The sequence below is a fragment of the Bactrocera dorsalis genome, chromosome 5, assembly GCF_023373825.1.
Source record: "Bactrocera dorsalis isolate Fly_Bdor chromosome 5, ASM2337382v1, whole genome shotgun sequence".
Classification (NCBI taxonomy): domain Eukaryota; kingdom Metazoa; phylum Arthropoda; class Insecta; order Diptera; family Tephritidae; genus Bactrocera; species Bactrocera dorsalis.
In genome coordinates, this window is record NC_064307.1 from 64824298 (window position 1) to 64843611 (window position 19314).

Genomic DNA, 19314 nt, shown 5'->3' on the forward strand with positions numbered 1-19314 from the left:
ACACAGCCGTCTAAAGACTTATTCTTGTGTTCCTGTACACCTCACTCCTATCCCACTCAACAATAAAGTGCCTACTCAAGAAATCACACCGAAGCTCGCCTCTCTCAATTTGTATGATTTTCACATGATACCAACAGATAGTATTTGCCTCAAACTTACTTACTACTTCTCGACAGTATAAAATTTCCATTTTATGTAATTTAATACCAATAATATATATCTAAGGAATAATTCTCTAAAGGACACAAATGGCAAGTGAGTAGACTGTAATGATATAAGTTTAGTTTTATAGTGTTTGACTTCACTTTAGCCAAGTCGCAAACCCATAAAGCTAAATATAACTCAAATCTGACTTTCAGGTCGAAAGCACAGTTGTAATATAAAGTTCTAAGTAAGTCTATTTTCTAACTGGCAAGCGCAATCATAGCATACTTTTGGAAAACTACCCCTAAAAAATAAAAACTTTCACTGATGGTTCACTGTATTGTGGTTTTTGACTTCACTATAGTCGAGACGCAAACCCCTAATATCAAATCGAACTATTTTATGGTTTTTGCCTTCTCTGTAGTCGAGACGGTAACCCACAATATCAAATAAAACTCAAATTTCTACTTTCATTTCGAAATTACGTCCTAATTTACAAGCGGCAATCAAGTCAAACCACATTTTAGTGCTTAAGATTTTACAAAAAGACAGCGATAATAGTCTTTTGATGAGACTTAAAGAAAACATGTATCAGAGACTATTAGATATAGCACAGAAAACAACGAAAAAGCATACAATCTGGTTTCAAGACTAAAGAACTTTTGGCTTCTTCAAAAGTTGCTTGAAGCAGAGCAAACTTGAGTGATGTCGTTGAACGTAAAATGCCAGCAATTCAGGAGATCGCCTTCAGGGGAATACAAAATAAAATTATTAATATTAAAGGTTGGATGCGGTGCTTGGTTGGTAGGCGTCTAGTTGATCTTCCGTGACCTAACAACCAACCAATAATTTTTTTTTATAAATCCTGCTTTCATAAATTTGTATATCATATTATACCAAATTATAAAGACTTAATTTCTAGGGGATTGCTTACTTCACAGGCGCAATAAAGGGGAACTCATAAACACAAAGTTACAGAAAAGGATCATTATATGCAAATTTCATAAAAACACAGAGCTAATACCAAATGAAACCTTTGAAGCTGGTATAGTTCTGAACAAGAACATTTGAAACAAAAAAAAAAACATTTCGAAAATGGTTTCAAAAATTTTCAAAAATAAATTAAAACATTTTTCTTCACAATTTTGGACTAGGAAATAGTGTTAAAATGCTGCGCAACTAAAAATTAGTGACCTTTTCGACTAATACAATATTCGGTTGTAGGTAGAAGGTGTCGAGACCAAAATAAGATATATCTAAAAGTCATTGCAATGGTAAGTCTTCTCAGAGATGATGATCTTAAAATTTCCATTTCTGCCATTTATGTACTTAAACATAATTTTGGTTGTACATAGGTAGGTTGTAGAGGTGAAACGGATTATATGTGTGAAGGCATAGAGTTGGGTAAAACGAGGTGACTATTGGTTTCGAGAGCATAAAGACGTTCTTTTTCATACTTATCTACAAATACGGGTATCTACTATATATATGTACCTTTGTCACCATATAATCAAGACTCATATATTTGTATAAACAAATATGCAAAGGACAACAAGTACAAGAGTAAATTGTATACATAGGTAACTATGGTGTTATGGAAATTGTAAGCCTCGGCGCTAATGACGCGCTCATCATAGCTACGAGGCTGCCATTCATAAATTATGTATATGTACATGTAAGTATGTGCTTGTATGATAATGCTCAAGGCACATTGAAATATTTATACTCGTAAGCATCTATACACGTACACAAGTGCTCAAATATCAAATTAGCAACATTTTGCTTTAACTAAATTATTCCATGCAAATATTTATGTATAGGAAGCAATGTATTAGTGTAGGTGTAACTTCATTAACTATTAATATATATGCTAGTCTATCGGGAGTCAAAATACATATATCTCCAGTTATGCATAACGATGTAACGTGGCTGGCTGGTGAGTTTATTTGATGCTTGCATAATTTTTGCGCAATTTCACTATACCTATGTATATACATATAAGTATGTAAGTATCTAACAGTGATGTGGGTGTATAAATGTGTGCAAATTTAATGAATATTCATGAAATTTCCTCAATTTTAGTTACATTCTGTCTAACACTTATGTAAATAAAACTTATAATGACTCACACATACATGTGGAAATTTCCAAAAATAGTTTCGCTTGTATAATGAAATAGTTATGCAAAAATGCATAATTATGAGCTTGTGTTAGGCTCCCTCAGGTCATGCATTACTATACTATATATGGAATTTAATGTAGAAATGAGAAAAAACGTTAACTTTATTTGTTTTCGGCAATGTTCTGCTAAATTCAGTTAAAATATTTTGTCTAATAAACAATTTTTTAGTACAAGAACTTAATTTTTATCTGTCGGTTTGTATGGCAGCTATATGCTATAGTAGTCCGATCTCGATAATTTCTTCGGATATGATAGCGTTGTCTTAAGCAGTAATCCGTGCCAAATTTTGTAAAGATATTTTGTCAAATAAAAAAGTTTTTCATACAAGCACCTGATTTTGATAGGTCGGTTTATATGACAGCTATATGCTATAGTGATCCGATCTGAACAATATCTACGTAGATTGTAAGATTGTCTGAAATGAATAGCCATGCCGAAATTCATGAAGATATCTCGTCATATAAAAAAGTTGGCAATACGAGGAGACGATTTTAATCGATCACTTTGTATGACAGCTATATGCTATAGTGGTCCGATATCAGCGGTTCCGACAAATGAGAAGTTAATTGGTGAGAAAAGAACGTGTACAAATTCTAAGATAAATATCTCAAAAAATGAGGGAGCTATATATGTCAATTGAAGAGTATCCGGCCAGACACTAGATGACGATGATGATCATATATCCAAATGATTTTTAGTTAATTCTAAATTCCGAAAAGCAAAAAGTCGCACGGTGCCATATCAGGTGAATACGGGGAGTGGTTAGTGGTTAAATAATCCTTAAGGGAATGCACGCTGGGAAAAAATTTTCGTTGATTGAAGAGTTCATCATCGAAGCCTATTTTGAACCAAAAGACAGACAAATTGTAGCAAAACATGCTATCGAAAAATTGGAGTGTCATTATAAGCAGTGTATGACCATTGAATCGAACTAAGTATGTTGAATAAAAAATACGAATTTTCCAGAAAAAAAAAATTACTATGGTAGCCCGGGACCTTTTCACTTGACCTGTTAGTCTAAAGACATTAACATACACCTGGAATGATAAAAGAGGAGTTTTAGCAGTCGAGGTCACAAATGAACGATGGTCGTGGCATTGCCCATATTTCGTTGAAAAGCCATAACTCAGAACTTGGTCAAACGAAAACGACCAAATTTTGGTATATTATGTTACATTGACATGCCTATATTCTTGCGCGAAAACAAACGAAATCGGATCGCAACAACGCCCACTTTCCATATAGCACAGTTATAGTTTCAATAGAAACTTGAGTTTTTGGTGTTTGACTTCACTACAGCCAAGTCATAAACCCATAAAACCAAAAGTGTGATAAAAACTTCGTTTAGTGGTTTTTGACTTCGCTGTAGTCGAGTCGCAAACAAAAAAAAAAAATAAATGAAATTAAACTTTCGTCTTTTGGGTCGAAACCACATACATTAAATTCCAACTTTCACATGCCAAAATGCAAATCAAGCACTAATGAATGAATTCGGATAAAACTTTGAACGCATAGTGCACTTAAAGTGGGCCAACTTATGACTTAAAAGTCTCCAAATCGGACCAAAACTATTAAAGTCCCCAAATACCGAATATCTGCCTCAAAGTTCTAAACGTGGCTTTTTATCGAAAATATTAATTCTTTCGAAAAAAATTGTGACTTAATAATAGTAAGAGTTGCATTGGTTCAATAATTTTCTTAGCTCCATATACCTAATAGAAATATTTTCGAATTTCCAGTAGACTTTATGATATACTGTATATAACTTGCCAGTCGATTGGCCACCAAGATCCTGTGTTGTCACACTGACTGTTAGACGTTTTCCTATGGAGGTATGTAAAGTTAAAAGTCTATACGGAAAATCCCGCTTCGATTCAGACTTTGGAAAAAAACATCCCATGTGTCATTCGCCAATTCTTCAATTACCAGTCGTAATGCTCATCGAAAACTGGACTGGACTGGACGGATGGACTATCTGAGACGTAGAAGTGGCCAACATTTGAAATAGATAATCTTCAAAAAATAAATGACAAATAATGTTCTTTGGAATGATTCAAAAACATTTCACATCAAATTTGAAGTTTCTGTGTTTTTCTTTAATAAAAAGTAGGGAATCTTGAAATTGATCAACTTTTAGCTGCAAATACTTATGCTATTTTAATAAAATTGAGTATTACAATTGCCTGAGAACTTGGCCTAAACACGTAAAGTACAAACTTTATGAACCTCAGGATATTTCATTGGTTTTGAGTAGGAAGCCTATTTCTTACTTGTTCATATTCATTTTATTTTCCTCATCTTATCTGAAGAACAATTTAATTTTTCGAAACTATTGCTTTAACACACTCATACTAAAGGAGATTATGGTAATAGCCAAAAATTTTAAAAATATTTAATTCAAATTATTACTTAAACTTTCCCTCAATAAATTGCTAGCATTTATATTTTTGCTCAAATCCTTCACAACTCATATTAAACTAAAACTTCTCCATAAATCAGTGCACAGGCGCAAATACCTTGAAATACATTTTATTATAAGCAACCGGAATTTTACGGTATTTAACATTCATAAAATATATGAAAATTTCATAATTAAATGTGAATTTCATATTACGCCAAGCAGAAACCCAAACCGGCTAACCAACCAACCAGTCAGCCAACCAACTAAAAGGAGCCATTCAACTCCAGAGCGACTAAGTCGCAAGGCTTACGCAGCTGCATATTGAAATATATTTATATAGAATGCTATATAACTACCATTATAAACATTCATGCGTTTATATATAGTATATCAAAATTTGCATGTGTACTTACCTCTTTCCGCCTACAGTCTCATTTGGCAAGCGCATTTCTCGCTTGCTGTCGGCTGTCGTCGTCACATATGAATGCCGAAAATGCTGCATATATTTGTGTATTTGTATTAGTAGTTGCAACTGTAAAATAAGATTTATATGCATATAATTAAATTTTGAAAATATCTAAAGCAGAAGCGTGTAAGCTAACTTTTGCAGAAGTAATTTACATGTGTTTTTCATAATATAGAGTGCGAGTGTGTGTGTGAGTATATTTGTAAATGTTTGAGTGAAATGTGCGGGCAGACTTAATATGACATCCATATATAGTTATAATGTATGGAAACTCTATTAGTCATGCATACAAATGAGTTTTATGACAAAAAATTATATGAAAATGTGCTTGGCTGCACTTGACTAAGCTGCAAAAAGTATATTTTTGCAATTTATGCAAAGGAGTTAGGAGTGAGATATTTTCTGGCACAAAATTGTGTTCATAATTTCCATTCATTAATGAACGGTAGTTTGAAAAAAAATATCGCGCTCGGTCAACCTAAGCAGACAAAAAAGGGTGCCCTCCCACGGGCCTTGAATCATCGCAATCACTTCCATTGCCCACGATAGTGAGGAGTGGTCCCTACAGTTAAGAATACTGACCCCATTGAGTTAGTTTCAACCACCGACGAGTTGCTTCGGTCAATGATTGCCAATATTAAATGAATCTTGGCAATATCTCTGGCCGCCGCTGCCGTCCTGCACGTTGAAGTTTACCCCCTCCTCGATACGGTTTGCGAGTCTCGAATCCATGGATGTGAGTTCCGGTCGCTGCGCTCGCTCGGAATTTCCCATTTTTGTTGAAGCCAATGCCATTCCTCTTCCTCCTTCGTTCGGTTGAATTTGGAGCTAAATCTTTCATGGACTTTCACAACCGCTTTATGAGCCGATTTTGCTTTCAACCCCTCCTTACTGGGTTTTGCCATCGGCTTGATCATTGTTGGCGACATAGCACCTTTACCAACCTCCGAAGAGCATAACAAAGCTTCCTCTTAAGTAGTGTTGACGTGTTCGAAGTCTCAAGCAAGTCTCTCTGCAAGTAAACTCACTGTGCCTGCCAATGGTGGAAGCCACTTCTCCCACTGATGTTTGGCCTGATATCTAAGCCCGCTTATCTACCTTATCGACCAGCTTGCTGAGTTTTATTTTCAGGGGTCATCTACCACTATCGCTTATGCCAAGCATATTACCATGAATAGTACGAATATATGCCTGCTTTAGCTAGGCGCTACCTGCTCGCACCACTAAGACTTGCTCTAGGAAATCGTTCAGGTGTCAAGCCGTGATGCTGCCAGCAGCGACGACCATTATCTCCGTTCCCACGACAGTCGGGTCAACGAAATCGGAACGGATGCGTATTATTTCCGACCAAGGACTGTCACCTAGGATGACTAGACTTCTGAATAAAGAAAAAGCTATTTAGCAATTCCAATCTTCAATCATTCTCAGTTTATTCTCCATTTTGAAGTAATATACAAAGAAGAGTCACTGTTTGAAGACGTGGCTATTTGGTCAATGACTATATACGGCTTAAATAACCGCTCAAAGTACTGAATACCAATCTAAGCAGCTTAGTAAAAGTCACAATGGGATTGGTATATATGTATATATATAAAATCAATTTCATTACGCTTTGCCACTAATACAACACTGTCTAGTTCCGCGTTGTTGCCAGCATGCTAAGCACTTCAATTCTAATGAAATTTCAATTCGCTTGTAATAAACTGCAACTTACAATTTGCAAAGTAGTTGCGTGCAACAGGAATGCTCGCACGCACGCATTGTTGCAGCTTATAGCAATTTCGTCGTGGCAGTTCAGCGCTGTCGTGTGGCTTGCTATTTGTCACGTCTAGGCACGTAGCGCTAACGGTACACCGCGTAGGTATACAGGTGGTGCTAAAAAAAGTAAAAGAGGTGGTAAATCAGGCGAATTGTGATACAAGCGGCGGAACGCAATACACTTAAAAGCTACAAAGGCTTAATGAAAAGGTACACAAATGCAACTAAAAAGGAAAATGCAACAAAAGTAAGAATGTTGAAGATTGAGATGGTGTGTGCGTGTTCTTCATAGCAGAGTTATGCGTAGAATAATAAATAAGAGGTGGAATAACGAATAACTGTACCACGGAAGTGAAGTCAAGTAAGCGAATCGAACAAATATTGGTATAAAAAAAATAAACTGGTATAAAAAAATATATTAAAGGCATAAAGACACATTTATGGCACTTTGATTAGATTTTTGTCACAACTGGTATAAGTCTTATAAACTGGTATAAAATTTCGAACACACTGAAAAAGTTATAGCACCTCTATTAGATTTCCGTCACAGCTGGTATAAGTCTTATAAACTGGTATAAATTTTTAAACTGAATAGCAAGCCTTTATACTACTTTATTTAAACACTTGAAACACTAACTGGCATAAATTACAAAAAATCACTTAAACTGGTATAAATGAAAGAGGATTGCATAAAAAATGCGTACATAAGTTTAATTACATATTCGTAAGAATAAGTGGTATGAATATCCAATTAAGCAGTACAAGTAATTGGTATAAATTACATAAACTGGTATCAAAATATACATATGTATATCATAGACATATAAATTTAGTTATAGCACTTCTATTAGATTTTCGTCTCAACTGGTATAAGTCATATAAACTTGTATAAAAATTAGAGTCGCCATATAATTTAATTCAACTATTTGTAATACCAACTGCCATAATCACTAAAAAATCAATTAAGCTAGTATAAATAAATGCTTTTGCATTGTAAATCACATAAACTGGTATAAACAAGTAAATTTTGAATAGAAAACGTTTAGTAAAGCTGCCAGTTGCACCACACTAAGTAGATATTCGTAACAACTGGCTTAAATTTGGTACACTGGTAAAATCAGGTTTCAAAATCAAGGGTTATACCAGTTTAATTAGATATTCGTAACGTTAACTCGTATAAAAAATTAAAATGTGTCTAGTAAACCAGCCGATACAACGTAATAATTCGCAACAAGAACTGGTATAAAATTAGTAAACTGGTACAAACGAACTAGCAAGCCTTTACACAAATTTATACAGATGTTTTTGCCAACAACTAGCATAAATCACAAAAACTGGTATAACCAAATACATTGAGCTACAATAACATTTATACCACATTTTCTAAACATATACACTCTCCTCATAAGCCTTATTGCCATATTTATAATTTGCAAAAACAACTGGTATAAAAATCATTAAGTGGTAAATAATATATTTGTATCAAAAACTGGTATATTAAGAACATTGGGTATTTATAACAAAAATTCTCTGGCACTAAATTCGAAACCATTATTGCCATATTTACCAGCTAGTTATAGCACAATAATTCGAAATATGACTGGTATAAAATTCATAAACTGGTATAAACAAAAAAACGTTAAAAATAAAGCAAGTTGTATAAGAAAATTCATTTTCACAATTGTACCAAAAACTGGTATAAAACTTAAAAACTGGTATGACAGCACGTATCGCTTACTTTCGTATCTAGAATCCACTACAGAATTAAAAACTGTGATATTCATAGCATGCAACTCGGCGCCAAATATTTTAGCCCATTTATCTATGACAACTCTTAAATGTAGACTAAAAATCTAATCAGATAAGGCACACAATTCTTCTGTTCTGGAAAAAAGCAAACCTTTGGCAATGCCACAAAAAACAGCACATTTTTCCGTTTTTAATAGCCGTCAGCAGTGAAATCTGTATATTTGTGCTTTGTTTCAAAGAAGTGCCTTGGTAGAAGATTTCAGGCTGTCACAAAATGGCTTAAAAATCAAAAAGAGCCACACATTTTCCTCCAATAGTTTCAATTGTCTAACGCACACTTTATCTCACCTCTACCATAGTTACTCTTTAGCATTTGGGTCGCCTGGCTTAGACCTTTGTATTGTTATCTTATAAACCATTAAAATTTCTTTAACTACTTATGTATGCTAGTTAGACGAAAATTTATTACCTCAGGTATGGTATCCTTTTGTCTGCAAACAAGGCTATAGAAATTTTACGGTTAACTACATACATACATATTTACGACTGGGTGCTGTGAAAGCCGACCGACAAAAGCCTCGTGGAAAAACAATAGATAACAACTTGAAATGTCAGGCAGACGACGACGATTGTCATTGGAGTCGTGACGAAGTAGGCGAAAATGAAATGAAAGTGCCAAAAAAGATAAAATCTTTAGAAGAGTAGTTGGACTTGCAGCGCATAAAGAATACTAAGTATGAGTATTGCATGAACTACTCATACAAGTAGGCGAGTCAAAACAGCTCCTCGGACGTAGAAGTTTCAGGAAACGGCAAAAACTGAAAACAATGCGCAACACTGCATTTATGACGATAAAAAATATTTAAGCATTTCAAATGCCATTGCAGTCGCACCGAGCAAAGTTGTGATGAGTGCAATGAATGCTTGAATGACTGGCGGCCTTGGTCCGTGCGTGGGTGGACAACTGCAGCACGGAGATAGTAGAACTCAGTCTCACGCATACATGTATACATATTGTCTTCTAACAAGCTTTTCTTATTAAATTTTACTGCTCACACATTTCCATAGCAATGCACCGAGATGCGAGTTGGACAGCCAGCAAAGTTGGCAGGCGGTCGGAATGACAACAATACGCTGACAGCTGAATACAGCTGAATTGTTGGCAAGAAATTGAAAGAAAAGGTAAAATGTCTGAGAAGTCCTTGCGCCGAGCTGTGAGCTGTCTTTTGTATTGTTTGCGAGTAATTTTACTGCACCTGCAGATAAGGAATACTCTGTTGCGTAGGCAGTTAGTTGGTATAATCAGATGTAAATAATTGCTTCTTTATGAACTCTGGTGCAAAAATATAAGGCGAATTGAGGAAGATTAAAAGGCTAAAATTAATTGCGGAAACCTCTATTAAGACTGACTTAGGTAGGTTTAGTATATAAATATATTGTATTAACGGTCTAACAAAACCTTAGACAAGGCTATTCCTGTAGATGGCAGAGATATTTCTGGTGGCTCAAAATAAATGAACTCCTCGACACTGTCAGCGAGCTCAAGTGTTGTAGCACCTCTGCTATCGGACTCCATAAAAGAAGCCGCACTTCGAAGAAGAATATCTGCTGATATTTTGGCGACTGTCACTTCTGCTTGAAAAACACTGCTGTGGTCCGGCAGTCTGAAACAAAAGTTGATAGAGAGCCCCGACTAAGTAAAATTGTCTGGCAGTCTGAAACAGGAGTTGATAGCGAGCTCCTAACAGAAGACTGCCTCCACACTTTCCACCTAATTTCCAAACCTCCGCGAAAGCACTTCTCCAGCAACTACGTCCCACTCTCATATCTTCGGTATGCCGCTAGAAGTAGGTTCCGCGCCGCAGTGATCCAAACTATCAGGGACGCAGTCGAAACACTACGGTGATAAGCATTCTGGTCAGGTGTCTGAGCAGCATGCTAGTACACTCGAGGAAGCCAATAGGCTGCTGACCGGACGTAACTAAAACTAAACCAGCGGTCAAGCGAAAAAGGTCGCATGTGGGATAAGCCTTCCTGCAGACTGCAAACGCGGATTGCGCTAACCTTTAGTAAAATCGGTAAAAATGATAGCTCAATAGAGTTAGACGTGTAAGACCGCAGCAGGGAGGATGGTGAACTCTCCCGCGCGGAATGGAAGATAGTGACGGGGGGCACTCTGGGCTACTCCCAAGATGTGAAAGTGCCGAGCTTCATAAGCTCATTAGACGTGCCGATGAGCGATCGACTGTCCTTCATAAGGTCTTTCGGGTGGGACAGGTTTTGAAGGGAGCCAGGTTGGAGGCTGTTGACGAAGCGGACCCTCTGCTACGCCCTAGGGCTCTCGTCTGACTGCCAGCTGAACCTTCCTCTCCGGATAAATCCTCAGATACTGCAACCAACCACTACCCATGCATGACTGAAGGGTAATAAAGCTCGAGACAACCGAGGAACCATATCGGCAAGCGCAGATTCTGCTAAATGCGAAGTCCTTAGGATACTCGGGATGGATGCCTAAGCTATTGGCGCTTAGATGCGGTGAATATGACAGGTGGAGTGACCCGAGTCTTTCAGATCTAGCGAGTTCGGGATGCGGCTCGTTAATTGGCGACTCCGTGCTTAGTCTCGAGCAGCTGTTTGAGGAGACTAGGATCGTCTGAAGGTTGCGAATCCTCCAGACAAACTTTCAACATGCGAAGACGGCCTCCGCCAATTTACTGTGTCGTCTAAAACAAGACGTGGCCGATGTTATTTGTTAAAGTCTAATAGAGGTTCCTAAAATAAAATCTAACGAAATATAATCTTAGTAACTCATTTGATCTCACGATGGTTTGTGCTAACAAGCTCGGAACACGCAAAATACTTTAAGATTTTCTTTACTACCTATAAGACCAATAAAACTATTTGGAGCTATAAAATTATAAACTTTTCAGATTTTATCAACAACTCAAAATGAAAAGGTACCGTTATTTTAAGCTCTTTCAGCTGCAAGTTTAACCAGCATGAGCATGCCACAATTTCTAATCCACTTACAGTGCAAAATCCAGCGCATAGCCTATAACCCAGCATACCCCTAATACCTTTTAATGATTCCAACGCACTAAAACTCAAACTCACACAGCAACCGAAACATATTTGCTGGCTTAAAGTAGCATGCCAACCCTGAACCATGAAAATACTGTGAACTGCCATGAGAGAGTGAATGCTAGTGCATATTTTATAAATGTGAAGCATACTTTTTGGCGCACAGCAATGCGGTTGGCAACAGCTCACAATGAAATATGATGACCGTCGAACGCAAAATGTGAGCGCTGCCAGACAGCATTTGTGTCATATATCATACAAAAACGGGGAAAGTGCGCTTATGCAATGGAGCTTAGAGACAAAATTTATTTATATATGTGTGCGTGTGTGTGTTTAGGGCACTTACAAGTATATGTACGCTGCAGCGACATCGATTTAAGTTGGGAAATGCCAAAAGCAAGCGCTTAACTACATGCAGCTATGGCAGAGTGCGAGTCGCCTGCACTCGTATGCAGTCGCCTGGTCTCCAGTTTACCTGTCCCTGTTTAGTTTTAACGATGAATTTTTGGTTTGCATGTCGAAATTTTTTTAGTTTGCATTTACATTTTTGAAATTCACCAGTTACTCGGTGCATATAAATTGTGAATGCAACAAGCTTTGCATATATATTTGCTACCAGGCATCGCTTTAGATTTATAAATTTCTATATATTTTGCATGCAACGACAACTAGTAGACTGCCATGCACTTCCCAGCATAGTATGCACTGCTATCCTCTTCTCCACAAAGTTATGTACTACTGTGTGCGTGTGTCTATGTATGTGTTTGCTGCATTAGTTTGGCAGCTCAGGTGCATGTTGCTGTTGCATAATTTATTGGTTAGTTGCAGCGGTTGGCTCACGGGCCCACAAGTCTTTGTAATTGTGGTTGTACGCAGGACATCACCACATAATACCAATACACAGACACATACACAAATACATATGTAAGCGCATAGTGCATAGTTGGCAGAACATTATTAATGGCTTTGATGCGTTGGTGGCTTGATTGAATTATGTAGTGTGCAAATTAAATTTATATTTGAAAATAATATGCTTTAAGGTAGACTGCCGAGCAGCAAAAACCAAAATATGTAGTAATACCAAGTGCAAGAGCGATTGAAATATTGAGTGCTGGCTTGTAGGTAATAAATTTAATGGCACTACGTCGAGTTTGATGATGGGAGCGAAGCGTATTTCAAACAAAAAAGAGAGAGGCCGAAATGCTCGAAAAATCTACGGAAAGATGCGACTTAACAGAAGGTTTCAAGACCGGAGCATACTCTTGAAGAACCCGCAGGGCAGATCTAGTGACCAAGAGCATACTGAAATTACAGAGGGAACACTTCTCCAGTCTGCTGAATGGCAGTGAAAGCAACACCAGGAGATAAGGAACCCAATCGATGACGTTGGAGCAGGCATTCCATTGCCCGACCATGAAGAAGTTGGAATAGCAATTAACCGTCTGAAGAACAAAAAAGCGGTGCGAGCCGATAGATTACCGGCCGAGCTATTAAAACACAGCGGCGAAGAACCACTAGCGTGAGACAAGCCTCCTCAAATCGCATACAAGGTTCTATCGAGCGTATTGTGTGCTATGTCTGAATCTGATATTCACGCAAAACTAATACGACTGTGTAGACTGACGTTGAGCAATGCTAAAAGCTGCGTCAAGATCGGTAAGGACCTCTCCGACTAAATAATTTATTTAAACGAATTTTTGAGATTAGTAAATTTTTGTATCAGAATTAAAATTTTTCTAAAAGCTCTGCTGATAAAAGATCAAGAAAGCTCCACAAGCTAAGCTTTTAAGACTGGCACTGCCTTGAGAGCTTAAAAGCTCCCGCTTTTCACATTTTATGAAAAGCTTTGTAAAACCATGAACCTAACATTTCTAAAGAAACGTATACTATTTACTTTACTCTAAATTCAACTAAGCTTTGTAAGTCTTAAAGTTCAATTTAAATAAAATTTTAAGATCTGTAAATTTTAGAACCTAAATATATGCTTTCTAAAGTCTGTTCTGACAAAATATTAAAAAAGCTTCTGAAGCTAAACTTTGAAAGCTCAAAATCTCTCGCCTTTCAAACTTTTTGAGAAGCCATGTTAAACCACGAGCCTAACAACCATATAGAAACGAATAATGTTTATAGTAACAGTAAAGCTTTGAAAGCTCGAAAGCTCTCGCGTTCCAAACTTTATGAAAATCCTTGTAAAACCATAAACCTAATAACTATAAATATTTATAAATGAATACTGTTCAGTTTACTCTTAATTCGTCTAAGCTTTGTAACACTAAAAGATTAATTCAAACGAATATTCGATATTGGAAACTTAAGAATCTCAAAAGCTCCAAATTCTTTGAAATAAAACTGCGCCAATAAAATCCTTAATATCAAATGTTATATAGAAGGAATGAATAATTAAGTTTTTAGCCAGTTCTATTCATCTTTGCAGATGAAATAAAACAGAATAGATCAAATCGAAAAAATATGGAGGAATACTCTGCGATATTCGGAAATACAAAAGTTCAAAATTGATAGAAAACCATGGAGCAAAAATATGTGTGAAGAATGATAATGTGCAGCTTGTAAAGTTGCAAACCTTTAAAAGCTCAAAGGCTCAAAATATTTTCATCGAGGTATACGAGTACATCAAGAACCCAATGGGTAATACAAGTATAACTATACTCAGCTTTGTAAGCTAAAATGTTTATCATACTGAAATTTATGGACTGCTACTGCTTAAAAAGCTTAAACAATACCAACGAAGAACAACTAAAACTCCACAATGTATATCAACATTATTTTCAATTACAAGAACATTCACAAAACTAGTATGGAGGGTATTTTCGTGGATAAAGATCTTTTCACTATACTGTGGTGAGAATCATTCTTGAGAGCTTTTCAGTTGTAATCTCGATACATCGAAATAATTCTTTTGAGCATATCTGATCCTAAATTCATTACTTTTTGATGACTGACTATGAGAGAGAGCTTCCAAGGTTAAGTTTCTGCTGACAGACCTCCTTCCACTAGAGAATTTCAGAAAAATTTAGATCGAACGATCTTAGCGTGCAGCTGGATAACCGACACAGCCTTGTAATTTTAGGAAAATGTTTAAGACTATTTCAGAGCAAAGTCAAACGGAAGACGAGATATTTTAAAAAAATATATGATATCCATGCTTAACCTCCTAGCTACGTTGTGTCTCAAGCGCACAATAAACGAAATTTTGACCATTCCCTCAACATTCTCTTTAGAGCTTTGCTACTCCCACGTTATGAGCTTTCAAAATTTGAAATAAATTAAAACAAAAATGATTTACACATTTTCCTCATTAACGTTTCTATATCATTATTTGCTTAGAACTCGCCTACTCATCAAATTGCATGTTTACAAATTCCGCTATTTATTCATAAAATAGACAAAAATCCACAAATCCGTCCATAAATGAAATGAGCTACGTGCCACATTCCATTTTCAGCGCTGGCAAATATATTTATTTTTTATCTTTATTTAGTCTGCATCATATGTACTATATATACATATTTGCATTGAAATTAATTATAATTTTAATTATTTCGTTTAAATTGTGCGCTCTTTGCCGGGCACCCGCATGCCATTGCGGCTTGCAGGCGTGTGGTAGGTGTCTAGAGTGGATTGCGTGTCTGCTTCGGTTAGCCAACACTCGGACGTGAGTTTTTATAAACGTTTGCACTTTTCGTGTTAATACTTTTAATAAGCTGAACAAATAGTGTAATTTAATTGTGACATGGCTGTTGGGTATATAGGGTATAGGGTGACTCAAGCGATGTTGGTTTTATTGTGCGTGGCAAGTATGAGATTGGTATTAATGGTCAATCGGTTAGATAAACGATATATTTAAAGATTTTAAAGATATACGATTCAACAACAAATAGAAATTATTAAAATTTTCTACCAAAAGAAAAAGACTCCATGAGTTACCATTGCATCCCAAAAAAATTGCGGTTTAGTGCAGTTTATGGGCCGGCGACGCCATTGGGCCGTACTTCTTCCATGATGATTAAGACCGTCAAGTTACCGTGAATGGGAATTGTTACCGCTCAATGATAATACCTCAAGAAATGGCCCAGTCAATTGGCCGCCTTTGTCGTGCGATTTGACGCCGTTAAACTATTTTCTATGGGGCTAAGTCAAATCTATGGTCTATGCCAACCAGCCAGCGACGATTGTCGAACTTTTTACGAATATCGAACGTGAAATTCGGCAGTATCGGCCGATTGGGTTCAGCGTCTGGACTGCTAGAAGCATACCCGATGTGTCGATGAGTTCTCTTAATAAATCCATTGACTGGTGCGATGTGTGGGAAGTGGCGCCGTCTTGTTAAAACCAAATGTCACCGAGATAATGAGGTTCAATTCTGGTATATAATTTTGCTGAAAAGACAGCATTTCCCTCTCGATAATCTAGTTTGTACACTTTTGTATAGATGCTTATTCCGTTGTTCTTGTCTAACTCACCTCTTTCTCACTCTACTCAGGAAGGAAAGGTAATATTCCGGACAAAATTTGCCGTTGTTGTAAGAGCTCTACTGATGACTTCGTGTACTATCATAATCAGACGCAAGATACATACATTTTCTTACTCAATAGATTTGCAATTCCAGAATGAACACTGTTTCAAAGAAGTGACCATCCAATCAGATAGCAGGACAGCGAAACTCATTAACAGTGCGTTCAGGGTTGATCAAGGAGTGCCTAAACTCGCTATCTACAGCATCTAGTGTCTTTGAAATAAGACTAATATGGGTATGGCTGTCAGGGCACTGCGGAATCGCAAGAAATTGTAAAGCTGATGAAATAGAAAGGAAAGGAACCGCTATAAGTAGAATGTTCACCTACTAGATAGCTGTACCTCGCGGTAGCTTAGCCAGCGCGCGCACAACATCGGTACATGTGCTGTTGCAAAAGCCTTTGGTCCAAGATCGATCGCACGGGATCTAGCGATCTCTTTGCCTCAGTAAGGCTAACACTTCCCTAGTTGTGGGACTTTTAATGGGTCATTGCTCTATTCGCGTCTATGCTTTAAGGCTGGAAATCTTGCCAGATGTCATCTGCAGGAGCTGTATGGAAGTAGATGAGATGGAAATAACTCAAAACTTTTTTCTTGACTGTACCGCGTTTGGGAGGACTTAAACATTTAGAAGTGCATACCTTCCGACATCCGATTGCGTAAATTTGTATTGGCCTCTAAAAGTTTTGATAATTTATAAGTTCGAACAAAGGAGTTCTTCTTTTCTAGATCAGACATCTAACCTAACCTAAACCTATCAAAACACCACTAAGCCTCACCATTGAAGGAGGAATTAGAGCTTTAAAAGTTCGCCTCGCTTCATACAAAACCGAGACCTCTCAAAATTCAACCTCACAACCACTTAGCGAAGCACCCGTTACACTTACAGCTAAATGAAAATATCTATTTACACTGATATTAAAGCGGCAATGTTTTTGGTTTATATATGTATGTATTTGCATGCTTGTAATTGTGTAAATATAGCAGAAATGCCGCACGTACTTGGCATTATTTGCATTTACAACGAGCTTTGCATTTTCATTTTTATTTAAATATACATGAATTGACACCTTCACCCGCTTTCCAACAGCCTGCACAGACAAGCACTAACAAAAACGTACACATATACGCACGCGCACATAACTCATGTGTATTATATATAAGTTGCTTATTAATTTACACCACTGTACGTGTCCTGCTCACGCTGTCAGCACAATTTTGATTGAGTGCATTTATTTTTATTATTTGTTTATTAATTTTAATTAGTTGGGCTTAACGCTACTATGTGGATAATGTGGGGCGGCACGTGCATGCGTGCGTGTGAGCCTTGCCGCAGCTGCTGGTTATGCGTGTAATGAGTAAATTAAATTCGCCATTGCATATGCATAGGCGTCAATTATACGTTTGTTGGGCATATTCCTCTTATTTGCACTCAAATTTTATTTAATAAATTTAATTACACACAAATATGTGTCATAAATTCTACACGCTGTATAATTAAAAGCCACAAGCTGTCAAATTGTAATTGAAATACCACGCTGCTAATGCCGAAATTCCACACGAAAGCCGCATATTGCTTATGCTCAAACATTTGATCTGCCATTGCGACATTTCACTTGCCTTTTTCGCAAGAAATAAATTATTCTGCTGCATTTCCAATTAAGATAAGTATAATTCATGAGCACAAATATTTTAATCGAATTGTTTTGCATGCTTAATTAGTTGATTTGCATGCAAATTGGCCAGTAAAATATAATGTAATTAAATGCGTCCTAATGTATGCTTACAATTTGGCTAATGAAGATTAATCAATGCACAAATGTCGGAGAAAATTTTACAATTGCTTTATTGCTTTGGGTGGCATATGGAAATTTTGGAATACAACTTTTTGTGCTGAATAAATAATAATTACAGAAATTGTGAATAAATTGAGCAAATAAATAATAATCAAATAAACTAATTGACACAATTTAGTTTTAAGTTAAGCCACTAGAAGTGGGAGTGTGTTAGAAATGATATGAATTTAGCACAAAAAAGACAATTTTACATTGTGAATAAAAATGTCGAGATATTAGCTTAATTTTGGGGATTGATTTTTATTGGTCAGTTTGTATGACAGCTATATGCTAAAGTAGTCCGATCTGAATAATTTTTTCTAGAATTACATAAATGGCTAGAAAAATGAACCATACCAAATTTTGTGAAGATATCTCATCAAATAAAAAAGTTTTCCATACAAGATCTTCACCCTGATCGATCAGTTTGTATGGCAGCTATATGCTAAAGTAGTCCGATCTGAATAAGTTTTTCTAGAATTACATAATTAGCTAGGAAAATGAACCATACCAAATTTTGTGAAGATATCTCATCAAATAAAAAAGTTTTCTATACAAGGCCTTGATTAGTATTGGCCAGTTTGTATGACAGCTATATGCTATAGTAGTTCGATCTGAATAAGTTTTTCTAGAATTACATAGTTGGCTAGGACAATGAACCATACCAAATTTTGTGAAGATATCTCATCAAATAAAAAAGTTTTCCATACAAGAATTTGATTAGTATTGGCCAGTTTGTATGAGCGCTATGTGCTAAAGTAGTCCGATCTGAATAATTTGTTCTAGAACAATGAACCATACCAAATTTTGTGAAGATATCTCATCAAATAAAAAAGTTTTCCATACAAGGCCTTAATTTTTATTGGTCAGTTTGTATGACAGCTATATGCTATAGTAGTCCGATCGGAATGATTTCTTCGTAGATTACATAATTAGTTAAGGCAATGAACCATACCAAATTTCGTGAAGATATCTCATCAAATAAAAAAGTTCTCCATACAAAATATTGAACTTGATTACTCAGTTTGTATGACGGCCATAAACCATAAATGCCCGATTTGAACAATTTCATCAGCAATTGTAGCGCTGCTTAGGATAATAATTTTCACCAAGTGTCGTAAGGATATCTCGTCAAATAACAAGTTTTTCATACAAAAAATAAAAA

General features: G+C 36.4%; 1 protein-coding gene across 1 annotated transcript in view; it reads right to left on the reverse strand.

Annotated features, from left to right (window-relative positions):
• LOC105227887 (cysteine-rich motor neuron 1 protein) overlaps window positions 1-19314 on the reverse strand; it is a 232519-nt gene that overhangs the window by 160756 nt on the left and 52449 nt on the right. Inside the window, exon 2 of the mRNA XM_049457836.1 lies at window positions 5141-5259. The gene's annotated coding sequence lies outside the window, so the exon portion shown is untranslated. The remainder of the gene's footprint in view (window positions 1-5140; window positions 5260-19314) is intronic.